General features: G+C 40.6%; 1 pseudogene; it reads left to right on the top strand.

Annotated features, from left to right (window-relative positions):
- The first annotated feature begins 5,902 nt into the window (after nucleotides 1-5,902).
- Nucleotides 5,903-24,511, top strand: LOC147448919 (uncharacterized; annotated as a pseudogene).
- The last annotated feature ends 528 nt before the right edge of the window (nucleotides 24,512-25,039 follow it).

The following is a 25,039-nucleotide window of genomic DNA, read 5'->3' on the forward strand; positions in this document are numbered from 1 at the left end:
ACTATCTGAAAAGCTATAAAAAATGGTAATTTTGGAATCTTAAGCATAGTAAACCCAGGGCTAGAATTTTTTTAGAATTTAATTCGGACTAAAACGGACCCTGCTAGTCGCTCCGGAAGATTCAATGTAAATTAAATTGTTAAGAAAAATTGAATGGTTGCAGTAATCATTTAAGCATAGACTTTTACTAAGGCCTCCCATATATTTTTCCCAGATATTTATGAAAATAACAAAAAATAGCGTAGAAAATTAGCAGGGTTGACTTTTAAATCAAGCAGGCTGTAGGGGGAGATGGCAGAAGCTGCCTGATCGAGCTAGGGAAAGTTCCAGATGCCCAGAAAAACTATAAATAGGCCCTACCGCTTCACAAATGATTCGGACTCAGAGTCCTAGCCATTTCCGTCTCACATAGAGAGGAACTCTACTCAAAAATCACTATAGAGAAAGAAACTCTAGCTGATTATCAATGGTAATTAGCATAATCTCTTTTTAATTAGTAAAATTATGCTAATTAAAACTATTTTCCTAATTAACCTAATTAATTAGGGATATTAAATCTCTTTATATTATAAATTACTCTCTTAACTCTTAATATTCTATTCATCACTTAGATTAAGATCAGAGATATTAATTTAAATAATTATTAAGCCATAGTAGGATTGAAATTAATCTTTTTAGTCTTGAATTAAGATATACTAATTAAACTTAGATTAATATAAGATAATTATCAAAGCTGGATTAAACTATTAAGCAGCTAGGAAAATTAATAATTTTTTATCAAATTTTGTAATTAATTAGGTAAAAATTATCTATTTTTAATTAAAAAAATGATGGAAAACCTACTTAATTGACTCAGATATTTCTAACTAGCTACTTATTAATACATAGTTTTTCAAATCAATAATCTAATTAAAAAACGTCATACATCGAGTATTTAAAAACATGTATGTAATAAAAAGAGTTAGATATGCACCTGTATATGCTTGCGCGTGCTCTGTTTTACTGATGGTTTTGATTGTTTACCACCACTAGCTACACCTTCATTATGCACATGATAAAAGAGAGAGGAAAGTAGAAAGATAAAGAGGGAGAAAGAGTGAAAACAAGTGAGTGAGAGAGGGGAAGAGAGAAAGGGAGAGTGACAATATGGGCTTCTTTGGGGGGAAGAGAGAAAGGGAGAGTGACAATGTGGGCTTCTTAGGGGGGAAGAGAGAAGGAGATAGGGGTTTCTTGGTTTGAATTCAAATTCAATATTTGAATTTTGGGGAGAAATTTGAGATAGACATAGAGAAGTGAAAAATTTACACTTCACATGTCCAAAAACATGTGCACAGTAGATTGACCACTCGTCCATTCTAGGATATCTAGTAGGAGGGAGAGTGACAATATGAGCTTCTTTGGGGGGAAGAGAGAATGAGATAGGGGTTTCTTTGTTTAAATTCAAATTAACCAATATTTAAATTTTGGAGAAAAATTTGAATTTAAATACATGTAGGTTGAATTCTATCTTCTCTTGGGGTGCATTGTTTCTTGCAATATGGCCTTCCAATAGGCTAGACATAGAGAAGTAAACAATCTACACTGCATATGTCCAATAACATGTGCACACTGAATTGACCACTCGTCCATTCTAGGATATCTAGAGGGAGAAGAGGGAGACACAGAGGGAGAGTGATAATATAGGCTCCTTTGGGGGGAAGAGAGAAGGAGATAAGGGTTTCTTGGTTTAAATTTAAATTGGCAAATATTTGACTTTTGGAGGAAAATTTGAATTTAAATGCGTGTAGTTGGAATGCTATCTCTTCAGGTGCATTGTCCGTTGCAATAATGGCCTTCCAATAGGCTAGACATGGGAAGTGACCAATCTATAAGTTGCATATGTCCAATAACATGTGCACACTAGATTCATCACTTGTCCATTCTAGGATAGATGGATTGTAATAGGGTCTTCTTGGCATACGTGCATTCTTAACATTGGCATTTGTTCCTTATAAATAGGTGATTTCAATATGTGTAGTTAAGGTATTTTATAATTGTCCATTCTATGTCAAGTGATGGTCATATGTGAATGTGCTCTTTTCTAGGAAAGACATGCATAACCATGTCCTTCAATAGCAACATGTGTTGTCTAGATTGACCACCTGTACATTCTAGGTCAAGTGATGGTCGTATGATGTTACATGTGTAGATATACACATAGATTGACCACATGTCCAATCTAGGTTCATTTTTTATCTTTATAGTCAGAGGTGTTGTCTACATTGACCACCTGTCCATTCTAGGTCAAGTGATGGTCGTATGTTGTTGTATGTGTATTTCTCTACAAATATTGACCACTTGTCCAATCCAGACTCGTATGCTCTTTCATATTCATGTGTATTGAATATCTTAGTCATTTGTCCATTCCACACTAGGTTATGGTGGAATGTACTTTGTTAAGCATGTGTGCATTAGATTGGCCACTTGTCCATTCTAGCTCAAGTGATGGTCATATGTGAATGTGCTCTTTTCTAGGAAAGACATGCATAACCATGTCCTTTAACAGGCACATGTGTTGTCTAGATTGACCACCTATCCATTTTAGGTCAAGTGATGGTTGTATGTTGCCTCATGTGTATATCTGCACATAGATTAACCACATGTCCAATCCAAGTTCATATTTTATCTTTAATAGTCAAATGTGTTGTCTAGATGAACCACCTGTCCATTCTAGGTCAAGTCATGGTCATATGTTGTTGTATGTGTATTTCTCTACGGAGATTTTCCACCTGTTCAATCCAGACTCTTTTTTTTTTTTGTATTTTTCTATCTTTCTTTCCCAAGGAAAGCATGCTTTGTATGTTATTTCATACACATGTGTATGTTCTTACATAGGTATATTTGAACCAAGATTGACCACTTGTCGAATCTAAACTCATTTTTTCTCTATTTTCTATCCTTCTTTTCCTAGAAAAGTGTGCTTGTATGTTCTTTCATATTCATGTGTGTTGAATATCTTAGTCATATGTCCATTCTACGCTAGGTTATGGTGACATGTACTTTGTTAAGCATATGTGCACTTTAGATTGGCCATCTGTCCATTCTACCTCAGTGATGGTCATATGTGAATGTGCTCTTTTCTAGGAAAGACGTGCATAACCATGTTCTTTAATAGGCACATATGTTGTCTAGATTAACCACCTGTCCGTGATGGTCGTATGATGTTACATGTGTAGATATACACATAGATTGACCACATGTCCAATCTAGGTTCATTTTTTATCTTTATAGTCAGATGTGTAGTCTACATTGACCACTTGTCCATTCTAGGTCAAGTGATGGTCGTATGCTGTTGTATCTGTATTTTTCTACAAAGATTGACCGCGTGTCCAATCCAGGCTCATTTTTTCTATATCTTCTATCTTTCTTTCCCAAGGGAAGCATGCTTGTATGTTATTTCATACACATGTGTATGTTCTTACATAAGTATATATTCACCTAGATTGACCATTCATCCAATCTAGACTCATTTTTTCTATATTTTCTATCTTTATTTTCCTAGAAAAGTGTGCTTATATGTTCTTTCATATTCATGTTTATTGAATATCTTAGTCATCTATCCATTCTAGCTCAAGTGATGGTCATATGTGAATGTGATTTTTTCTAGGAAAGACATGCATAACCATGTTCTTTAATAGGCCATGTGTTGTATAGATTGACCACCTGTCCATACTAAGTCAAGTGAAGGTTGTATGATGTTACATGTGTAGATATACACATAAATTGACCACATGTCCAATCTAGGTTCATTTTTTTATCTTTATAGTTAGATATGTTGTCTAGATTGACCACCTGTCCATTCTAGGTCATGTGATGGTCCTATGTTGTTGTATGTGTATTTCTCTATAGAGATTGACCACCTGTCCAATCTAGACTCATTTTTTCTATATCTTCTATCTTTCTTTCCCAAGGAAACCATGCTTGAATGTTATTTTATACACATGTGTATGTTCTTACATAGGTATTCTTGCACCTAGATTGACCATTTGTCCAATCTAAACTCATTTTTTCTATATTTTCTATCTTTCTTTTCCTAGAAAAGTGTGCTTGTATGTTCTTTATATTCATGTGTATTGAATATCTTAGTCATCTGTCCGTTCCATGATAGGTTATGGTGGAATGCACTTTGTTAAGCATATATGCACTTTAGATTGGCCATTTTTCCATTCTAGCTCAAGTGATGGTCGTATGTGAATGTGATCTTTTCTAGGAAAGACATGCATAACCATGTCCTTTAATAGACACATGTGTTGTTTAAATTGACCTCCTATTCATTCTAGGTCAAGTGATGGTCGTATTATGTTACATGTGTATATATAGATATAAATTGACCACATGTCCAATCTAGGTTTATTTTTTATCTTTATAGTCAGATTGTTGTCTACATTGACCACCTATTCATTCTAGGTCAAGTGATGGTCATATGTTGTTGTATGTGCATGTCTCCATAGAGATTGACCACCAATCCAGACTCAAATTCTCTATATCTTCTATATTTCTTTCCAAAGAAAAGCATGCTTGTATGTTATTTCATACACACGTGTATGTTCTTACATAGGTAGATCTGCACCTAGAAAAGTGTGCTTGTATGTTCTTTTCTCAAATTAGATTAAGTACGTAATTATGAAATGTTTTTTAGGGTAAAAATGTCTCAAGTGAGGACCTCAAATAAGAGAAAAAGTAACTACCATTCCAGTCAGCATTGACCTTGCTACCAATGAGCCTCGTCCATGGTACCTCGATATTTATGGACTACAAGGTGCTCAATATCATAAAGTACATTTGTTTCTTGCCTCAAAACAAGATAACAATGCATTTGAGGATCTAGGCCAAGTAGTTGCAGTAGCTGTATCAACCATTGAAGGGCATCCTAGCATTGAGTGCATTAACATTCAAGTTCCAAGGAATATAGAGAATTGCCTATCTCCAAAGGCATGTTTTGCTCAATGCATGGTAAAAGATAAAGAGGTAACTATGTTCTCTAGAGGTTGGAATGCAGACATGGATCCTACACAAGTGACTGCAGACACTCTTCATGACTCCATTGTCCAGAGTGTGAAGAATAAGAAGCCCTCCACCAAGAGTCCAAGGCCAAAATCTTTTCATCCAAAAGCAAAGAGGGCCAAGGCTCATATTGTTGTAGGGTCCAAAGATGACTTATTCTGATGCCATCTTTAATGAATGGCTAGATATTATAACAAGATTTTGAAAAAGAGAATAAGAAACCAAGTGCCACAATATTTAGGTATCTAGCTGGTTTGGATGAAGAAGAGGTTAAGAAGCTACAAGCAAAAATAAGAGATGGCACAATTGTGTAATTAAAGGGCATAAAGGACGTAGACATCATGGACATGCTTGAAAGAATCAAACAACTCAAGCAAGATCGTATCATTCAAGATGCCTTCCTTGAGGAGTTTAACTCTCTCAATGAAGATGCAAAGTGCAATACTTGGGAGGATCTTGTCTTGATGTATAACATCAATGATGTTGTGTATATGAAGTTTCTTGAGCTTTCTGATGTATGGATCAAGACACAATTAAAGCGAGGAATCAAGAAGATTGACTTTCTAGAGAGTGCAAGAAAGTATGTTGAAAGGACAATCAATCTACACAAGGAGCAGTAAAAGCAAAAGATGTTCCTTGGAGGATTTATGTGGTAAACCTTCATATTGAAGGTTCTTCATACTTGAAGCGTCACCTTCGCAACCCAGTGCCCATAGGAATTTGTGTATTGGACAGATCAGAGGCCTTTAAGAGCAACACACATTGGCATGAGGATCGATACAAAGATCTCTTGAATGGGATGATGTCCATCAGTGGAGGTTCAGAAGAAGCACACTATGTGCTTCTTTCTTTCTTAAACATGACAAATTTTGTGCAATTGCAGAACACTTTGAATAATATGAAGGACATAATGCGACAACAAAGTGTTGGAGTTCTACATTGTCATGCCAAGGGTAGGACTATAGGAGGGCACGGCCCTGTCCAAGGGCCGATGGATACACATGCGGTACAGGGGCTATATATAGCTAAGGGCTAGAGGGCCAAGGGCCTATATATAGGTATGGTTGGGTGATTATTGGCATGTCTATCTTCCCAGTCTCTCACACTGGTATCAGAGCTCAGGGGGAAGGGAGAATCTATGGAGGAGGGAAGGAGAAGGGTATGCGGTCACGCATAGCTTTGCATGCTCTCTCTCTCTCTCTCTCTCTCTCTCTCTCTCTCTCTCTCTCTCTCTCTCTCTCTCTCTCGCTCTCTCTCTCTCTCTCTCTCTCTCTCTCTCTCTCTCTCTCTCTCTCTCTCTCTCTCTCTCTCTCTCTCTCTCGTTTCCATGAGGGTGTGCATGAAAGGGCTAGCCAAGGGCAGAGTCGCAGGAGTAACCCCTTATATGGGGAGTTTCATGGGGCGGGCTCAATAACCCGACACATAGCGTGGGCAACTATCCTTGCAGGGCCGGGAGGAATAATGGCCGGAGAACACCGCGGGATACAACCCTTGGAGGGGGAAGGATGCGAGGTTGATGTGCACAGAATTGGTGGAGGCTAGGTTCGATGGGTGCGCATCAAAAAACCTAGAAAAATATGTTTCTTCGGTGACCCATCCGAGCACCGTGGTCGACTATGTTGCTCCCCTGCTCCTTCGCGCAAACGGCAGAAATCCGTCATGGCTGACCTTGAGTTCACATAATTAAAAAGGGGCGCCCTATTTGGGCACCCCCCAGTTTAGGAGACTGTTCCCATGCCGACGAGCAACGGGGAAGCCATATGATTGCATGTCGAATTTTGAAGCAGGGTAATAAGACAAAATGTAGAAATTCTGATTGCATGTCCATCCGGGGCACACACCCGATAGTCAGCATTCCTTGGCCGGTGCATGACTACGGATGGAGAAGGACTACAAAGTGCATATTTGGAGAGATGTATTTGCATGAATGATCATGGATATGCATGATCATGTGGCATGTGAGATGTTAATAACAAGGATATGGCCTGCCGAGGATAAGCCGGTTCAAGAACCATGGCAACTCCAACACACAAATCATGCAAGGCATGTCCAATGGGGAGCGGAAAATTTGAAATCAAGCAAAGAGCCTCAGTAAGAATTAAGATCGGCCAAAGTAGGGCCACAAACAACAACAATACCAAGGATCAAGCAAAGGGCGACAACATCTGACATCATGGTTTTTTCGGTTTTCTTCTTCCTTCGATTAGTACAATGGTAAGACTAGACGGCATGAGCACTTACTGAGGTATGTATGTTGCCGTGCAAGCAATGCTTGTGAGCATTCTCAAAATCATGGTATTTTATTTTTTTTCACACAATATACAACAACCACTCCCCATCAAGCAAGGCTTGGGTGAGAAATGGTCTCATTTCACAGCAAGGCTTCTCTCCATTCCTATCAAAGGTTAGGGCATGGTAGTGCTCGAGAATCTCATGGAGATCGGCACGGTCTGTTGCTAATCTTGATGAAGGAGGCAACAAGTGATCGACAGGACCGACCATTAACGACCATTTCAAGAAGCTATCACGCAAATTGCTAGGGCTTGTTTTCTAGACATCATTGGAGCACGGCTTTGTCTACGTGATCAAGCCAAGTAGGTACTAGGTACATACTTTGCAAGACATTTTTATTTTTATTTTTTTCTTTTCAATACATTGTACAATTTGACAAGGTCGATTATTTGTAATTGCTCGACAAGGTCGACTTTCTTTTGCTATGACATTTGTCTATGAGCAAGAGTATGAATGGTAGCATCCAAAATGGGTGTACTTAGAAGTATCATGCAAAGACAAGACTTCCATGGTTGGAATATGCTAGGAGCATACGAACTTGGGAAAACTGCTGAGATGTCTACATTTTTTTTACATCAGAAGGGCATGTATATGATACATCCGCTAGCTCACTTAGGTGGTACATATGACTATGTGCCGGTTTTGACCGAATTACCAAAAACCTGGCTACAAGGAGGTGACAAGATTAGTCACTTTTCAAGTTATGTTTGTTTTTGTTTCTGTTTTACTTTTGGTTCTGGAAAAGACCTCTCGGATGTGCCAAGCAAAGTGCTTGGGCAGCCTCCATACGAAGCAACTGTATAAAGCAAAGTGCTTTGACTGTCTTCGTGTGAAGCATGTCTTCTCTATGTGCCATAGTATTATCGATTGACTTTGGATCAATGATAATGGCACCCATATTTGGCACTCTGTGGATATAAGCTCATAATTTACGCAACAGTGCACTGTGATGTATCCATGCCAATGTCATCGTGCAAGGCACGCATACCAAGGGTTCACATGGTTGAGACTGTAACATTTAATGGCCTAATCACTTATGTGTAGCAGAAATTAGCATGAACATAGTGGGCATTTCATTAGAATAGATTCCTAATGAGAATTGCAAGAGTGCTTGGGTGGAGAGAGCACCAAAGGGAATAACACCTAGTTAGATAGCATCGACAATACTTTCAAAAGAGAGAGAAATTAAGCTATTGACAACAGTTGAGGACCGGATTTTCATGGAGCCGGTCCCCCCTCCAAAAGGCTTTGTATTATGGTTTCTCCCATCAAGAGAGACATTGTACAATACAATTCTTTGTGTTCCTTCAAAACTAGCTAGTGCAATGAAGATGGAAACTTCATGCACTAAGCAAAACACTTAACAAACACAACTTGAATTATCCCCGTTCTCAGACCCAAGACCTTACACACCTTCGAAGATGGTGAGAGATAGCAGGGTATGAGAGTAGATTGAGAGGAAGAAGGAGTATCTTACGAGAAAGATGTACATATCCTCACATAATCACTCATATGTAGCATAGCTTAGCTTAGTAATTAGCTTGGTAGAGGAGATGAGCATGCATTGAAGCTTGGCTCTTGGTTGGATTTGCATCCACATGCCAAGAGAGTGTTGATGTAGGCTTCTATCTCACAAGCTTGGAGTAGGTGATGAGTTCTCCATTAAAGCTTGGGAAGAGATAGTCTTCTCTTTCTTCACACATGAGCTTGTGTGAGTGTGTGTGTGTGATAATGCCTTGCAAAAATCAGCCCTCCTCTCTCCCTTGGGCGAGCCCTCTTGCTAATTGCTCTTGCTGAAGCCTCATTGGCCCTCCCCAAGTCAAGCCAATTACAATTAAGCAACATAAGTGATAGGCTTCTGACATGTGTCCCCCTTTCCCCTTTTGTGAGAGCTTTATGTAATTAAATAATTAAACTAAACTCTCATTGTACCCCTTTGTCTCCTGGCCAATAGGAATCAGGCAAGCCATGGGGCTCCTGAATGCTCATTGGACCCCTTGGGAGACTGCCCAATAGTCTTCTAGGAGACTTAATTCTCATTGGTTTCTTTTATTAAATGTTTTTAAATTAATTAAACTAGATTTACTCTAGCTTAATTCTCATTGGTCCACTTCAAGGGTCATCCAATAGAAATTGGGCACACCTTGTGGGCATCTGGCCTAGGGAGTTGACATGTGTCCCTCATTCCCTTTGTGTAAAGGGAGCCTGTGTGTGTGTGTGTGTGTGTGTGTGGCTTTCTCTCTCATCCCCTACCTTTAGGGCTCGCCCCCTCCCATGTAGGGATGTGCAAAGACTTTTAGGGCACACACAAAGCATCCAATTTTCCCTAGGGTTGACCTTTGGACACAACCTTTGAATTTTGGAACCTTAGCATTTTGGAAGTCTTAATGGGCTGAACCTTAGGGTCTTTTTAGCCCATTGTTGCACATGGCTCTTTTGCAGATGGGCCCCCCTTTGGATCCCTATTTTCCCTCCTTTGGATCCCTACTGTGGCCGGTCTTCTAGCTTAACCAATATTCTAGCTTCTTCTCCCCTGGCCTTCCCCACATTAAATGATCAGTTTAATATGAGAAAATCATTTAGGAGAATTAGATATTGATTATTATGACATTACCTCTCTCTTGAAATCATAGTCGTCCTCGACTATGGTGTAGAGAAGATAAAACATGTTCATGAGTCCTTTTCTTAGCGGGTAGAGGATCCCTATGTTACCCTACGACATCATTCCACAATGGATGACTAGTCTATTTGGCGCTTGAGAGCCTGAGGCTGCCGCAAGCATGTCTGCACATTAGTCCGATCAGTCTTCCATAGTAGAGTGACAAGCTCTACTTGGTGTTTGGGAGACGTCGTCTCCGCAAACTTGATCTAAGCATGCATACTACTTCATTTTTGTGCACAAATAAAGAAAAAGAGAGTCTTATAAGAAAAAAAATTTGTTCATTTTTAACATTTTGTACATTTGCTTACTCTTGGGAAGCATTGTAAGCATTGAAAAGGTTTAGGTTATCCTTTAATTGTATGCCTTGCATCCATCTAGCATCTTCAAAAGGATAATTCTTAAACTTAATAAGATATCGTCGGATAGTCTTACCGCCTCTTAGTACCTTGTCTTCATGTCAGAGAATGGACTCGGGCTGCAACACCTCTTCTTGGTCCTCGATCTCCGGTGGGTCTTCAATAGTTGGTTCTTGAGGTGGCTCTCCTTTGTAAGGCTTTAATAGGCTCACATGAAAAGCATTGTGTATGAGCCAATGATTGGGCAACTTGAGTTGATAGGCCAACTCATTGATTGGCTTAAGAATCTGAAAGGGACCATAGTACCTTTTTGCTAGTTTAGCATAGTACTTTTGGTGACCCGTAGGATTCTTGCAAGTTGTGTGCCTTAATCGAGCCTTGGGAAACTTTAACAAGACCCAATCGTTTTCTTTAAAGGCTTGGGCTCTTCTGTGCATGTCAGCAGCAGCCTTTTTCCTTTGCTGTGAGATAGAGATAGCATCCTTAATCTTTTGGAAAGATTCTTGTAGGTCTCGGCTATACTCATCTGCAACGAAGATCTTCCCATGTACCTTAAGTAGCAAGGGACTTTTTGATCTTCCCTCAATTACCTCGAAAGGTGCTTTTCCCGTGGAAGTGTGTACAGTGTTATTGTAAGCATACTCCACTAAGGGTAAGTACTTCTCCCATTGGGATCTTTGATCTACTTCCGTTACATAGGCTTTTAGTAGATCGAGAATGGTTAGGTTAGCTATTTCACTTTGGCCATCAGTTTGTGGGGCAATCCAAAGATAAAATCCATGGATATGCTCTCCCATGGTGAATTAGGGATTGGCAAGGGTTGAAGCAATCCAAGTTGCTTCCCTCTATCAAATTTTGTCTTTTGGCATACCACACATTTGGAAACATACTCTTGTATCTTCACTTTCATGGTAGGCCAATAGAAATATGTTGCAATTCCCTTTAAGGTAGACTGAATCCCTCTATGCCCCGCATAAGGTGGAGCATGAGATTCATACATTACTTTCTCACGTAGTGAGTTAGTAACGCATAGTCTATTGCCATAGAGAAGATAACCATCTTGTAAAGTAAATGGTTCTTCTTTCTTCCCTAATGCAAGGGCTGAAATCACATCTCTAAAATCAGGATCAATAGCATACTCATCTATCATTGAAGATAGATCATTGTGAGTTGCTATGGAAACCGCATTCACTCTCGGCCATCTTGAGAGTGCATCAGCTACTTGATTATGCTTGCCAGCAATGTGAGCAATATGAAAATGAAATTGCGAAAGGAAATTTGCCCACCTCATTTGTTTGTCGGAGAGCTTGGTCTGCGTCATGAAGTACTTAAGACTTTGGTGATCCGTTCGTAGAATGAAAGGAGTCCCCAATAAATAGTGCTTCCATGAGTCTAAGTCATGTAGAACTGCAAGGAGTTCCTTTTCGTATATGCATAGAGCTTGCTCAACAGGGTCGAGCCTTCGACTCTCATAGCCTATGGCGTGCCCTTCTTGGAGCAAAACAGCTCCAAGGCAATCACCACAAGCATCGCATTGGACCTCAAATGGTTTTGAGAGATCCAGTAGTGTAAGCACAAGTTGAGAGATAAGCTTTTCTTTAAGCTTTTGGAAAGCATTGTTCTCCTTAGCAGACCGTGTATACCTAACGATTTTCTTTGTTAGGTCATGTAATGGTCCCACAATTTGTGAGAACTTTTCTATGAAGCGTCTATAGTATGCACACATACCTATGAAGCTTCTTAGTTCATGAAGATTCCTTGGTTTAGGCCATCCTTTTATTACCTCTAACTTGGATGGATCCATTTGGATGCCATCTTGAGAGATAATGTGACCTAAATACTGAATCTCTTGCAAGAAAAATTCACTTTTCTTTCGATTAACATAAAGTTTATTCTCTCTTAAAACTTGAAATATTACTTGGAGGTGTTGCTTGTGTTCCTCCAATGAATTAGAGTAGATGATAATATCATCAAAGAACACTCGAGTGAAGGTTCGATGAGGCCTGAACAGCTTCTCCATCAAGCGGTTGAATGTGGCTGGTGCATTGGTAAAGCCAAAAGGCATGACAATGTATTCGTAAAGACCAAATGTAGTACGAAATGCGGTCTTTACAATGTCTCGATCAACTATCCTTATTTGATGATAGCCACTTTTTAGGTCAACCCTGCTGAAGTAGGTCGATCCTTGTAGCTTATCAAATAGGTCTTCTACCCGTGGAACGGGAAACCTATTCTCGATAGTGATCCTATTTAGTGCTCTATAGTCGACACACATACGATATGTGCCGTCTTTCTTTTGCACTAATAGCACATGTGAGCAAAATGGAGATGAGCTTGGCCTAACCATACCCTTCTCAACTAACTCATGCACTTGCCGCATAATCTCCTCTTGTTGAGCTTGAGAAACTCTATAAGGAGGTTTATTAGGCGGTAAACTTCCTGGAAGAAGTTCAATTGCATGGTCATCATTACCTCGTTTAGGAGGTAGCTCACAAGGGATGTCGTCAAAAAAAACATCTTGAAACCCCTTGAGAAAATTGGATAACTCTAATTCCTTTTGGTTGCTTTTATTTTCTTTTGCTAAAGCATTAGGTTCATTTTGAGAGTCTTTAGCAAAAATCATGTACACGGAAATAGAGCTCTTTATTGACTTGTCGAAAGCTGGTGTATGTACAATGGGGATGGTGTTACCCATTTCCTTAGCATCTATATACATGTCTTTTTCCCTGAACTTAAAGGAGATTGTCCTTTCAGGAAATTTAACATCGGCAGCCAGGCGGTCAAACCATGGTGCCCCTAGGATTACATCCTCATGCTTGAGAGGAGAGATAAAGAAGTCCTCTTTGTCCACTTTGCCTTGGACATGAAGCCTCAATTTCCCGATTAAGGGAGTGACTGAAGCTTCTTGCCCCTTGAAGGCACTGTCTGCGGGTAGCACATCTCCCATCTCGTAGGGTTGTATTCCTAGCTTGGTGGCCAACTCTATAGATATAAAATTGTGAGTAGAACCACGGTCAAAGAGAATAAAAGCATCATGTTCTCTTACCTTTCCCCAAGCATGGCATAGAGCAGATCCTTTGTGGTGAGTTTGGTGAGTCTTCTCCTCTTGGATTTCAACCAAGGAAGCTCTAGGAGGATCTTGGCGGTTGTTCTTTTGGGGACAGGCGCGGTACACATGCCCTTGTTCGCCGCACTTGAAACACCGGTTATCCTTATGATAACGCTCAAGCTCTTCAGGAGAGAGTTTATTCTTACCTTTGTAAACTCCCTTCTCTTTAGCTTTGTTGGAGTTGCCCTTAGGAGACTTTTGGACATTGTCCTTCCCCTTAGGCTCATTGGAACCCTTGTTTTCCGGGGGCTTATTATTTCTTTTTGCCCCCGTTTGGAAATTGATTCGAGAGGCGACCATAGTGTGGTGTATTACCGCCGATATGGTACGTGGTCTTTGGGAGTTGACATACTCTGCCATTTCTTTGGTTAAGCCCGCAAAATTTGTTGCTTGTGCTCTCCAAAATCCAACTTTTTGAAGACAGTGGCTTTGAGTTGTAGGTCCCAAAACTTGTCTACATATTTGTGGATAGAGTCATTGGGAGAGAGCTTTAAGCTTCGCCATTCGGTGAGTACTTTGTCTTTGGCATCGGTGGCCAAAAACTGCTTCATAATGGAAGCTCTTAAAGCTTTCCATGTTCGTGGAGCTTCACCGTTGGCTCGTAGGATAGACCACCATTGTCTGGTGGACTTTTGAAAGTGCATAGCTACATGGCGTAGCTTAGAGGACTCCGTGAAGCCCTCATCTCCAAACGCCACATCGAATTGTTGGATAAAGGCCAAGACTTTGTCCGTAGCACCAAAGGTACCATCATAGGTAAGGAAAGAGATGCTCTTCCCTCCCTCTTTGAATTTCTTCAACTTGGACGACCTCTTCCATGCGGCATAGGATTTCCTATGGCCTCTTCTTTTTGATGGTTCAAAGGTTGCACCATCACTTTCTTCAGAAGGTGAAGAATTTGAAGAAGGTGGAGAATAGGGTGACCTCTTTCTCGCCTTTTTCTTGTCTTGATCTTTGTCGTCTTCACCATAGCTTTCATAAGAGGAAGAGGACGAAGAAGATGGAGAAGAGGGTGTCCTCTTTCTCGCCTTTTTCTTCTCTTGCTTTTTATCATCCCTCTTTGAATTATGGCGTGGACAAGAGTGTGATGGTCTTCTCCACTTTGGTGGTGATGGAGAGCGTTTAGCCCGCCGTCTTCGTGGAGCCATCTCCGCCGAGGTGGAGGGAGACTCGCTTCTTTCTCGTTCCTTCGGTGGAGGCTCTTGAGTTCTCCTTTGGGAAGGAGATGCATCATCAAGAAGTAAATTCTTGAGCCCTTCATATGGATTCTCTTCTTCTTCCCAAATCGGAGAGAGACCTCTTTTGGTAGTCTCACAAGGAGGCTTCCTAGGTGTTATCTCGTCATGGTGATGAGCTTGGAGAATCCCGTGAGCACGGAGCTGCCGTTGCACTTTACTTTGGAGAGATGGATTGCCCATGGCTTGTTGAAGCCTAGAAACAAGATAGTTAACAAGCATTGAAGCATCATTAGTAGCTTGCTCATGAGCAAAATCAAAGTTATCAACATTAATTTCACTCTCTTTACTATTGTCAGCCATTATAACAACTTTTAGGTGTAAACTTTTTAGGTGTACTTTGGAACTTCAAGCCCTAGTTGCTACTCCTCTTTACCCCTTTAGAAAAAGCACTGAAGCTACTGTACCCGTGGCTCGAATACCATTAATTGCAAGGAATAGAAGAGAGGGTCTTTCGACACCAAAACAACACCGGCTCCTGTCAAGCTTCTAATAGCTCAATAGTGGTTAAGCCGTAGGCAAGCCCCGTAGGACTCCATTATTAAGACCATAGCTCTCGACGGTGATGCCCCGTTAACTGCACGAAGGCAGGCGCACTGCAAGGCTGAAAAATCCCTATTCTACTTACTCACAGGCAATTAACAATACCAACCATTTGTAGCTAGCTTGAGGACCTCTCTTCTTGAGCAAGAAAAGAGAAACCTTGAGCTCTGATACCAATGTAACATTTAATGGCCAAATAACTTATGTGTAGTGGAAATTAGCATGAACATAGTGGGCATTTCATTAGAATAGATTCCTAATGAGAATTACAAGAGTGCTTGGGTGGAGAGAGCAACAAAAAGCATAACACCTAGTTAGATACCATCGACAATACTTTCAAAAGAGAGAGAAATTAAGCTATTGACAACAATTGTGGACCGGATTTTCATGGAGCCGGTACCCCCTCCAAAAGGCTTTGTATTATGGTTTCTCCCATCAAGAGAGACATTGTACAATACAATTCTTTGTGTTCCTTCAAAACTAGCTAGTGCAATGAAGATGGAAACTTCATGCACTAAGCAAAACACTTAACAAACACAACTTGAATTATCCCCGTTCTCAGACCCAAGACCTCACACACCTTCGAAGATGGTGAGAGATAGCAGGGTATGAGAGTAGATTGAGAGGAAGAAGGAGTATCTTACGAGAAAGATGTACATCTCCTCACATAATCACTCATATGTAGCATAGCTTAGCTTAGTAATTAGCTTGGTAGAGGAGATGAGCATGCATTGAAGCTTGGCTCTTGGTTGGATTTGCATCCACATGCCAAGAGAGTGTTGATGTAGGCTTCTATCTCACAAGCTTGGAGTAGGTGATGAGTTCTCCATTAAAGCTTGGGAAGAGATAGTCTTCTCTTTCTTCACACATGAGCTTGTGTGAGTGTGTGTGTGTGATAATGCCTTGCAAAAATCAGCCCTCCTCTCTCTCTTGGGCGAGCCCTCTTGCTAATTGCTCTTGCTGAAGCCTCATTGGCCCTCCCCAAGTCAAGCCAATTACAATTAAGCAGCATAAGTGATAGCCTTCTGACATGTGTCCCCCTTTCCCCTTTTGTGAGAGCTTTCTGTAATTAAATAATTAAACTAAACTCTCATTGGACCCCTTTGTCTCCTGGCCAATAGGAATCAGGCAAGCCATGGGGCTCCTGAATGCTCATTGGACCCCTTGGGAGACTGCCCAATAGTCTTCTAGGAGACTTAATTCTCATTGGTTTCTTTTATTAAATGTTTTTAAATTAATTAAACTAGATTTACTCTAGCTTAATTCTCATTGGTCCACTTCAAGGGTCATCCAATAGAAATTGGGCACACCTTGTGGGCATCTGGCCTAGGGAGTTGACATGTGTCCCTCATTCCCTTTGTGTAAAGGGAGCCTGTGTGTGTGTGTGTGTGTGTGTGTGGCTTTCTCTCTCATCCCCTACCTTTAGGGCTCGCCCCCTCCCATGTAGGGATGTGCAAAGACTTTTAGGGCACACACAAAGCATCCAATTTTCCCTAGGGTTGACCTTTGGACACAACCTTTGAATTTTGGAACCTTAGCATTTTGGAAGTCTTAATGGGCTGAACCTTAGGGTCTTTTTAGCCCATTGTTGCACATGGCTCTTTTGCAGATGGGCCCCCCTTTGGATCCCTATTTTCCCTCCTTTGGATCCCTACTGTGGCCGGTCTTCTAGCTTAACCAATATTCTAGGTTCTTCTCCCCTGGCCTTCCCCACATTAAATGATCAGTTTAATATGAGAAAATCATTTAGGAGAATTAGATATTGATTATTATGACATTACCTCTCTCTTGAAATCATAGTCGTCCTCGACTATGGTGTAGAGAAGATAAAACATGTTCATGAGTCCTTTTCTTAGCGGGTATAGGATCCCTATGTTACCCTACGACATCATTCCACAATGGATGACTAGTCTATTTGGCGCTTGAGAGCCTGAGGCTGCCGCAAGCATGTCTGCACATTAGTCCGATCAGTCTTCCATAGTAGAGTGACAAGCTCTACTTGGTGTTTGGGAGACGTCGTCTCCGCAAACTTGATCTAAGCATGCATACTACTTCATTTTTGTGCACAAATAAAGAAAAGGAGAGTCTTATAAGAAAAAAAATTTGTTCATTTTTAACATTTTGTACATTTGCTTACTCTTGGGAAGCATTGTAAGCATTGAAAAGGTTTAGGTTATCCTTTAATTGTATGCCTTGCATCCATCTAGCATCTTCAAAAGGATAATTCTTAAACTTAATAAGATATCGTCGGATAGTCTTACCGCCTCTTAGTACCTTGTCTTCATGTCAGAGAATGGACTCGGGCTGCAACACCTCTTCTTGGTCCTCGATCTCCGGTGGGTCTTCAATAGTTGGTTCTTGAGGTGGCTCTCCTTTGTAAGGCTTTAATAGGCTCACATGAAAAGCATTGTGTATGAGCCAATGATTGGGCAACTTGAGTTGATAGGCCAACTCATTGATTGGCTTAAGAATCTGAAAGGGACCATAGTACCTTTTTGCTAGTTTAGCATAGTACTTTTGGTGACCCGTAGGATTCTTGCAAGTTGTGTGCCTTAATCGAGCCTTGGGAAACTTTAACAAGACCCAATCGTTTTCTTTAAAGGCTTGGGCTCTTCTGTGCTTGTCAGCAGCAGCCTTTTTCCTTTGCTGTGAGATAGAGATAGCATCCTTAATCTTTTGGAAAGATTCTTGTAGGTCTCGGCTATACTCATCTGCAACGAAGATCTTCCCATGTACCTTAAGTAGCAAGGGACTTTTTGATCTTCCCTCAATTACCTCGAAAGGTGCTTTTCCCGTGGAAGTGTGTACAGTGTTATTGTAAGCATACTCCACTAAGGGTAAGTACTTCTCCCATTGGGATCTTTGATCTACTTCCGTTACATAGGCTTTTAGTAGATCGAGAATGGTTAGGTTAGCTATTTCACTTTGGCCATCAGTTTGTGGATGATAGGCCGAAGAGAAGTTTAGCCTTGTTCCTAAATTCTCAAAGAGACCCTTCCAGAAATTACTGGTCATTCTAGGATCTCTATCCGACACTATGGACATGGGCAAGCCATGGTACTTGAAAATTTGTGAAATAAATAGGGTTGCCATTTGATGGGCTTTGATAGTCTTTTTGACAGGTATAAAATGAGCTTGTTTACTAAATCTATCTACTATCGTCCGTATTCCCGTATTCCCATGGATAGACTTAGGCAATCCAAAGATAAAATCCATGGATATGCTCTCCCATGGTGAATTAGGGATTGGCAAGGGTTGAAGCAATCCAAGTTGCTTCCCTCTATCAAATTTTGTCTTTTGGCATACCACACATTTGGAAACATACTCTTGTATCTTCACTTTCATGGTAGGCCAATAGAAATATGTTGCAATTCCCTTTAAGGTAGACTGAATCCCTCTATGCCCCGCATAAGGTGGAGCATGAGATTCATACATTACTTTCTCACGTAGTGAGTTAGTAACGCATAGTCTATTGCCATAGAGAAGATAACCATCTTGTAAAGTAAATGGTTCTTCTTTCTTCCCTAATGCAAGGGCTGAAATCACATCTCTAAAATCGGGATCAATAGCATACTCATCTATCATTGAAGATAGATCATTGTGAGTTGCTATGGAAACCGCATTCACTCTCGGCCATCTTGAGAGTGCATCAGCTACTTGATTATGCTTGCCAGCAATGTGAGCAATATGAAAATGAAATTGCGAAAGGAAATTTGCCCACCTCATTTGTTTGTCGGAGAGCTTGGTCTGCGTCATGAAGTACTTAAGACTTTGGTGATCCGTTCGCAGAATGAAAGGAGTCCCCAATAAATAGTGCTTCCATGAGTCTAAGTCATGTAGAACTGCAAGGAGTTCCTTTTCGTATATGCATAGAGCTTGCTCAACAGGGTCGAGCCTTCGACTCTCATAGCCTATGGCGTGCCCTTCTTGGAGCAAAACAGCTCCAAGGCAATCACCACAAGCATCGCATTGGACCTCAAATGGTTTTGAGAGATCCGGTAGTGTAAGCACAGGTTGAGAGATAAGCTTTTCTTTAAGCTTTTGGAAAGCATTGTTCTCCTTAGCAGACCGTGTATACCTAACGCTTTTCTTTGTTAGGTCATGTAATGGTCCCGCAATTTATGAGAACTTTTCTATGAAGCGTCTATAGTATGCACACATACCTATGAAGCTTCTTAGTTCATGAAGATTCCTTGGTTTAGGCCATCCTTTTATTACCTCTAACTTGGATGGATCCATTTGGATGCCATCTTGAGAGATAATGTGACCTAAATACTGAATCTCTTGCAAGAAAAATTCACTTTTCTTTCGATTAACATAAAGTTTATTCTCTCTTAAAACTTGAAATATTACTTGGAGGTGTTGCTTGTGTTCCTCCAATGAATTAGAGTAGATGATAATATCATCAAAGAACACTCGAGTGAAGGTTCGATGAGGCCTGAACAGCTTCTCCATCAAGCGGTTGAATGTGGCTGGTGCATTGGTAAAGCCAAAAGGCATGACAATGTATTCGTAAAGACCAAATGTAGTACAAAATGCGGTCTTTACAATGTCTCGATCAACTATCCTTATTTGATGATAGCCACTTTTTAGGTCAACCCTACTGAAGTAGGTCAATCCTTGTAGCTTATCAAATAGGTCTTCTACCCGTGGAACGGGAAACCTATTCTCGATAGTGATCCTATTTAGTGCTCTATAGTCGACACACATACGATATGTGCCATCTTTCTTTTGCACTAATAGCACATGTGAGCAAAATGGAGATGAGCTTGGCCTAACCATACCCTTCTCAACTAACTCATGCACTTGCCGCATAATCTCCTCTTGTTGAGCTTGAGAAACTCTATAAGGAGGTTTATTAGGCGGTGAACTTCCTGGAAGAAGTTCAATTGCATGGTCATCATTACCTCGTTTAGGAGGTAGCTCACAAGGGATGTCGTCAATAAAAACATCTTGAAACCCCTTGAGAAAATTGGATAACTCTAATTCCTGTTGGTTGCTTTTATTTTCTTTTGCTAAAGCATTAGGTTCATTTTGAGAGTCTTTAGCAAAAATCATGTACATGGAAATAGAGCTCTTTATTGACTTGTCGAAAGATGGTGTATGTACAATGGGGATTGTGTTACCCATTTCCTTAGCATCTATATACATGTCTTTTTCCCTGAACTTAAAGGAGATTGTCCTTTCAGGAAATTTAACATCGGCAGCCAGGCGGTCAAACCATGGTGCCCCTAGGATTACATCCTCATGCTTGAGAGGAGAGATAAAGAAGTCCTCTTTGTCCACATAGCCTTGGACATGAAGCCTCAATTTCCCGATTAAGGGAGTGACTGAAGCTTCTTGCCCCTTGAAGGCACTGTCTGCGGGTAGCACATCTCCCATCTCGTAGGATTGTATTCATAGCTTGGTGGCCAACTCTATAGATATAAAATTGTGAGTAGAACCAGGGTCAAAGAGAATAAAAGCATCATGTTCTCTTACCTTTCCCCAAGCATGGCATAGAGGAGATCCTTTGTGGTGAGTTTGGTGAGTCTTCTCCTCTTGGATTTCAACCAAGGAAGCTCTAGGAGGATCTTGGCGGTTGTTCTTTTGGAGAAGCGCGGTACGCATGTCCTTGTTCGCCGCACTTGAAACACCGGTTATCCTTACGATAACTCTCAAGCTCTTCAAGAGAGAGTTTATTCTTACCTTTGTAAACTCCCTTCTCTTTAGCTTTGTTGGAGTTGCCCTTAGGAGACTTTTGGACATTGTCCTTCCCCTTAGGCTCATTGGAACCCTTGTTTTCCGGGGGCTTATTATTTCTTTTTGCCCCCGTTTGGAAATTGATTCGAGAGGCGACCATAGTGTGGTGTATTACCGCCGATATGGTACGTGGTCTTTGGGAGTTGACATACTCTGTCATTTCTTCGGTTAAGCCTGCACAAAATTGTTGCTTTTGCTCTCCAAAATCCAACTTTTTGAAGACAATGGTTTTGAGTTGTAGGTCCCAAAACTTGTCTACATATTTGTGGATAGATTCATTGGGAGAGAGCTTTAAGATTCGCCATTCGGTGAGTACTTTGTCTTTGGCATCGGTGGCCAAAAACTGCTTCATAATGGAAGCTCTTAAAGCTTTCCATGTTCGTGGAGCTTCACCGTTGGCTCGTAGGCTAGACCACCATTGTCTGGTGGACTTTTGAAAGTGCATAGCTACATGGCGTAGCTTAGAGGACTCCGTGAAGCCCTCATCTCCAAACGCCGCATCGAATTGTTGGATAAAGGCCAAGACTTTGTCCGTAGCACCAAAGGTACCATCATAGGTAAGGAAAGAGATGCTCTTCCCTCCCTCTTTGAATTTCTTCAACTTGGACGACCTCTTCCATGCGGCATAGGATTTCCTATGGCCTCTTCTTTTTGATGGTTCAAAGGTTGCACCATCACTTTCTTCAGAAGGTGAAGAATTTGAAGAAGGTGGAGAATAGGGTGACCTCTTTCTCGCCTTTTTCTTGTCTTGATCTTTGTCGTCTTCACCATAGCTTTCATAAGAGGAAGAGGACGAAGAAGATGGAGAAGAGGGTGTCCTCTTTCTCGCCTTTTTCTTCTCTTGCTTTTTATCATCCCTCTTTGAATTATGGCGTGGACAAGAGTGTGATGGTCTTCTCCGCTTTGGTGGTGATGGAGAGTGTTTAGCCCGCCGTCTTCGTGGAGCCATCTCCGCCGAGGTGGAGGGAGACTCGCTTCTTTCTCGTTCCTTCGGTGGAGGCTCTTGAGTTCTCCTTTGGGAAGGAGATGCATCATCAAGAAGTAAATTCTTGAGCCCTTCATATGGATTCTCTTCTTCTTCCCAAATCGGAGAGAGACCTCTTTTGGTAGTCTCACAAGGAGGCTTCCTAGGTGTTCTCTTGTCATGTTGATGATCTTGGAGAATCCCGTGAGCACGGAGCTGCCGTTGCACTTCACTTTGGAGAGATGGATTGCCCATGGCTTGTTGAAGCCTAGAAACAAGATAGTTAACAAGCATTGAAGCATCATTAGTATCTTGCTCATGAGCAAAATCAAAGTTATCAACATTAATTTCACTCTCTTTACTATTGTCAGCCATTCTAACAACTTTTAGGTGTAAACTTTTTAGGTGTACTTTGGCACTTCAAGCCCTAGTTGCTACTCCTCTTTACCCCTTTAGAAAAAGCACTCAAGCTACTGTACCCGCGGCTCGAATACCATTAATTGCAAGGAATAGAAGAGAGGGTCTTTCGACACCAAAACAACACCGGCTCCTGTCAAGCTTCTAATAGCTCAATAGTGGTTAAGCCGTAGGCAAGCCCCGTAGGACTCCACTATTAAGACCATAGCTCTCGACGGTGATGCCCTGTTAACTGCACAAAGGCATATGCATTGCAAGGCACTGGTGCCGCTATTTCAATTATGTGTTGCGACAATGTCCCTTGTTGCTGGTCTCATCTGTTTTCTAGACCATTTTCACCACGACGTATCAGGAGCAATTTCAGTGGCAAAAAATTGTCGGATACTTAGAATGACTTGTTAAGGTACAAGTGCTGCTAAACAACATTACAGATGATTGTTTTACATATAGAAAGGCTATGAGTTGTTAATGAAAAAGTTTCATTGTTTGTACCTGAAAGTGATCGTTGTTTCACCTTCTATTATGGTTCAGACGTTTCAGCAAGGCTTGCAAAAGATTGCAACTGAAAGTATTTAGTTTCTTTTCAGAACTATTTACATTCCTCTTTAATGTGTGCTAGGCGTATCACATTTGCCATAAGTATTGGCAATGATCACCATGGATATATAGGTTCGGATCAGTTTTTTGCTAAATGCATGCACACTAGGTGTTATGGGCCCTAGTGTTTAGCAAAGGCTGATTTGGAACAGCATGCGTATTCATCAAGTTGTTACTTATGAAGTATTTTGCACTCTATGTGCAGTATCTCTATGAGACTACTTTTGGGTCTACTAATCACCAATAGAGGTCATCACTCGGTTTGAGTGTGTGGATTTTTCAAGTTAATCACGATGGTTATTCCGGACATTGTTGATTCCTCAACAATTTTACACAATATTGTGATTCCCATTTACCAACTGTGAGGGATATACACTTCAGTACTGTTAGTTATCCAAGGGGATAGTGGCAAATTACAAAGTGTAATCTTGTGCTAAAGGATATGCAAAGTGCGTACATTAGCACCAAGCAATCCAATTTATAAGCATTTATTGCTCTACTTGGAGTTTGCTTACCATCAGATAAAGCATGTTTGCGATTAGGTTTAGTATCTTTACTTTCACGGAAAGTGAAAAGCGATACTCTTTCAGGTACATCCTTGTTGTGATAACTCGTTTAAGCATGCTCATGTGCATTTTAAATGGAGACTACACACTAGATGGTTCCAAAAGGACAACAATGTGTAAAATCACGATGTTATTCTTGATTTCATTGAACCTCCTACTGTATCGTGTTTTGATCAAACAAACAGCTGGATCCATGAAGGATACCACTCTGGAAAACATTAGTGTTCTTATGAAGATCCTATCACTTTTGTTTTTGCGGACGAAACGCTTCTCCAAGGGGGGAATAATGTCATGCCAAGGGTAGGACTATAGGAGGGCACGGCCCTGGCCAAGGGCTGATGGATACACATGCGGTACAGGGGCTATATATAGCTAAGAGCCAAAGGGCCAATGGCCTATATATAGGTATGGTTGTGTGGTTATTGGCATGTCTATCTTCCCAGTCTCTCACATACATCATGAAAAAGAAGCGTTTTATGCTGGGTCCATATAGTTCTTCTCTATTGTGGTCCTTATTAGAAAAAGTGATGCATCTAGTGGACTCCCAACAACTCTTTCTCCAGGAGAATCTACCACCATACTTGATGCAGGGTTACTTGATATCAATTTTCAAACTATGAGCATCTATTGGATAAGGATTTCTTGAGATTTAAGAAGAAAATTCTTGTCAAGCAATTTACCAAGAAGTATTGCACAGAAGGATCCAAGCTAGTGGAATTATTCAGTGATGGCTATATAACAGAGATTGGTCTTGAAAAGAAGAAAGAAATTGTAGCCATAGTGGAAAACATTGAGGATTAGAAGAAATCTAGAATCAGGGATTCTAGAATTTGTGACATTCCATGATGACATCAAGCAATGGGCCGGACTTCAGTTCAATCAAGTATATCACCTAGTTGAGCACGAAAGCGACACGGTGGAAAGGATGAGTGAAGGCAACTTTTCCGTCAAAGATTTTTTATCACTTGAAGCAAGTATATATTAACTTGGAAACCACACATCCATTTCATTGTTTCTTTTGTAGTTTGAACTTGTTATATCTATTATAAAGATGACTTGAAAGCTTCAAATATCTTCAATGTATCCTTTTGGTTCAATTTAGTTTTGTTCATTCATTTAAAAATCTTATGTCTATATTTAGGTTGACTAAAAAAGACAAATAAAAAATTCTCTTTTTGAACAAATTCATGTTCTATTTTTTATATGTGAAAGTATTTGAGTGATGGTTCCATTGTGCCATGATCAACTTTAGATTGGTCACTTGTAATGAGCCTCCAATGGGAAAGTTGTCAATTTAGGTGCACATACATACACGTAACAACATATGACCCTCACTTGACCTAGAATGGACAAGTGGCCAATCTAGGCAACACATATTCACATGTAACAACACATGATCATTACCTAGCCTAGAATTGACACGTGGTCAATCTAAGCAACACATGTGACTATTAAAGAACATTGTTATGCGTGTCTTTTGTTAAAAAGAACACATTCACATATCACCACCACT

The sequence above is a fragment of the Adiantum capillus-veneris genome, chromosome 10 (assembly GCF_014529385.1).
Source record: "Adiantum capillus-veneris isolate H3 chromosome 10, ASM1452938v2, whole genome shotgun sequence".
Taxonomy (NCBI): Eukaryota; Viridiplantae; Streptophyta; class Polypodiopsida; order Polypodiales; family Pteridaceae; genus Adiantum; species Adiantum capillus-veneris.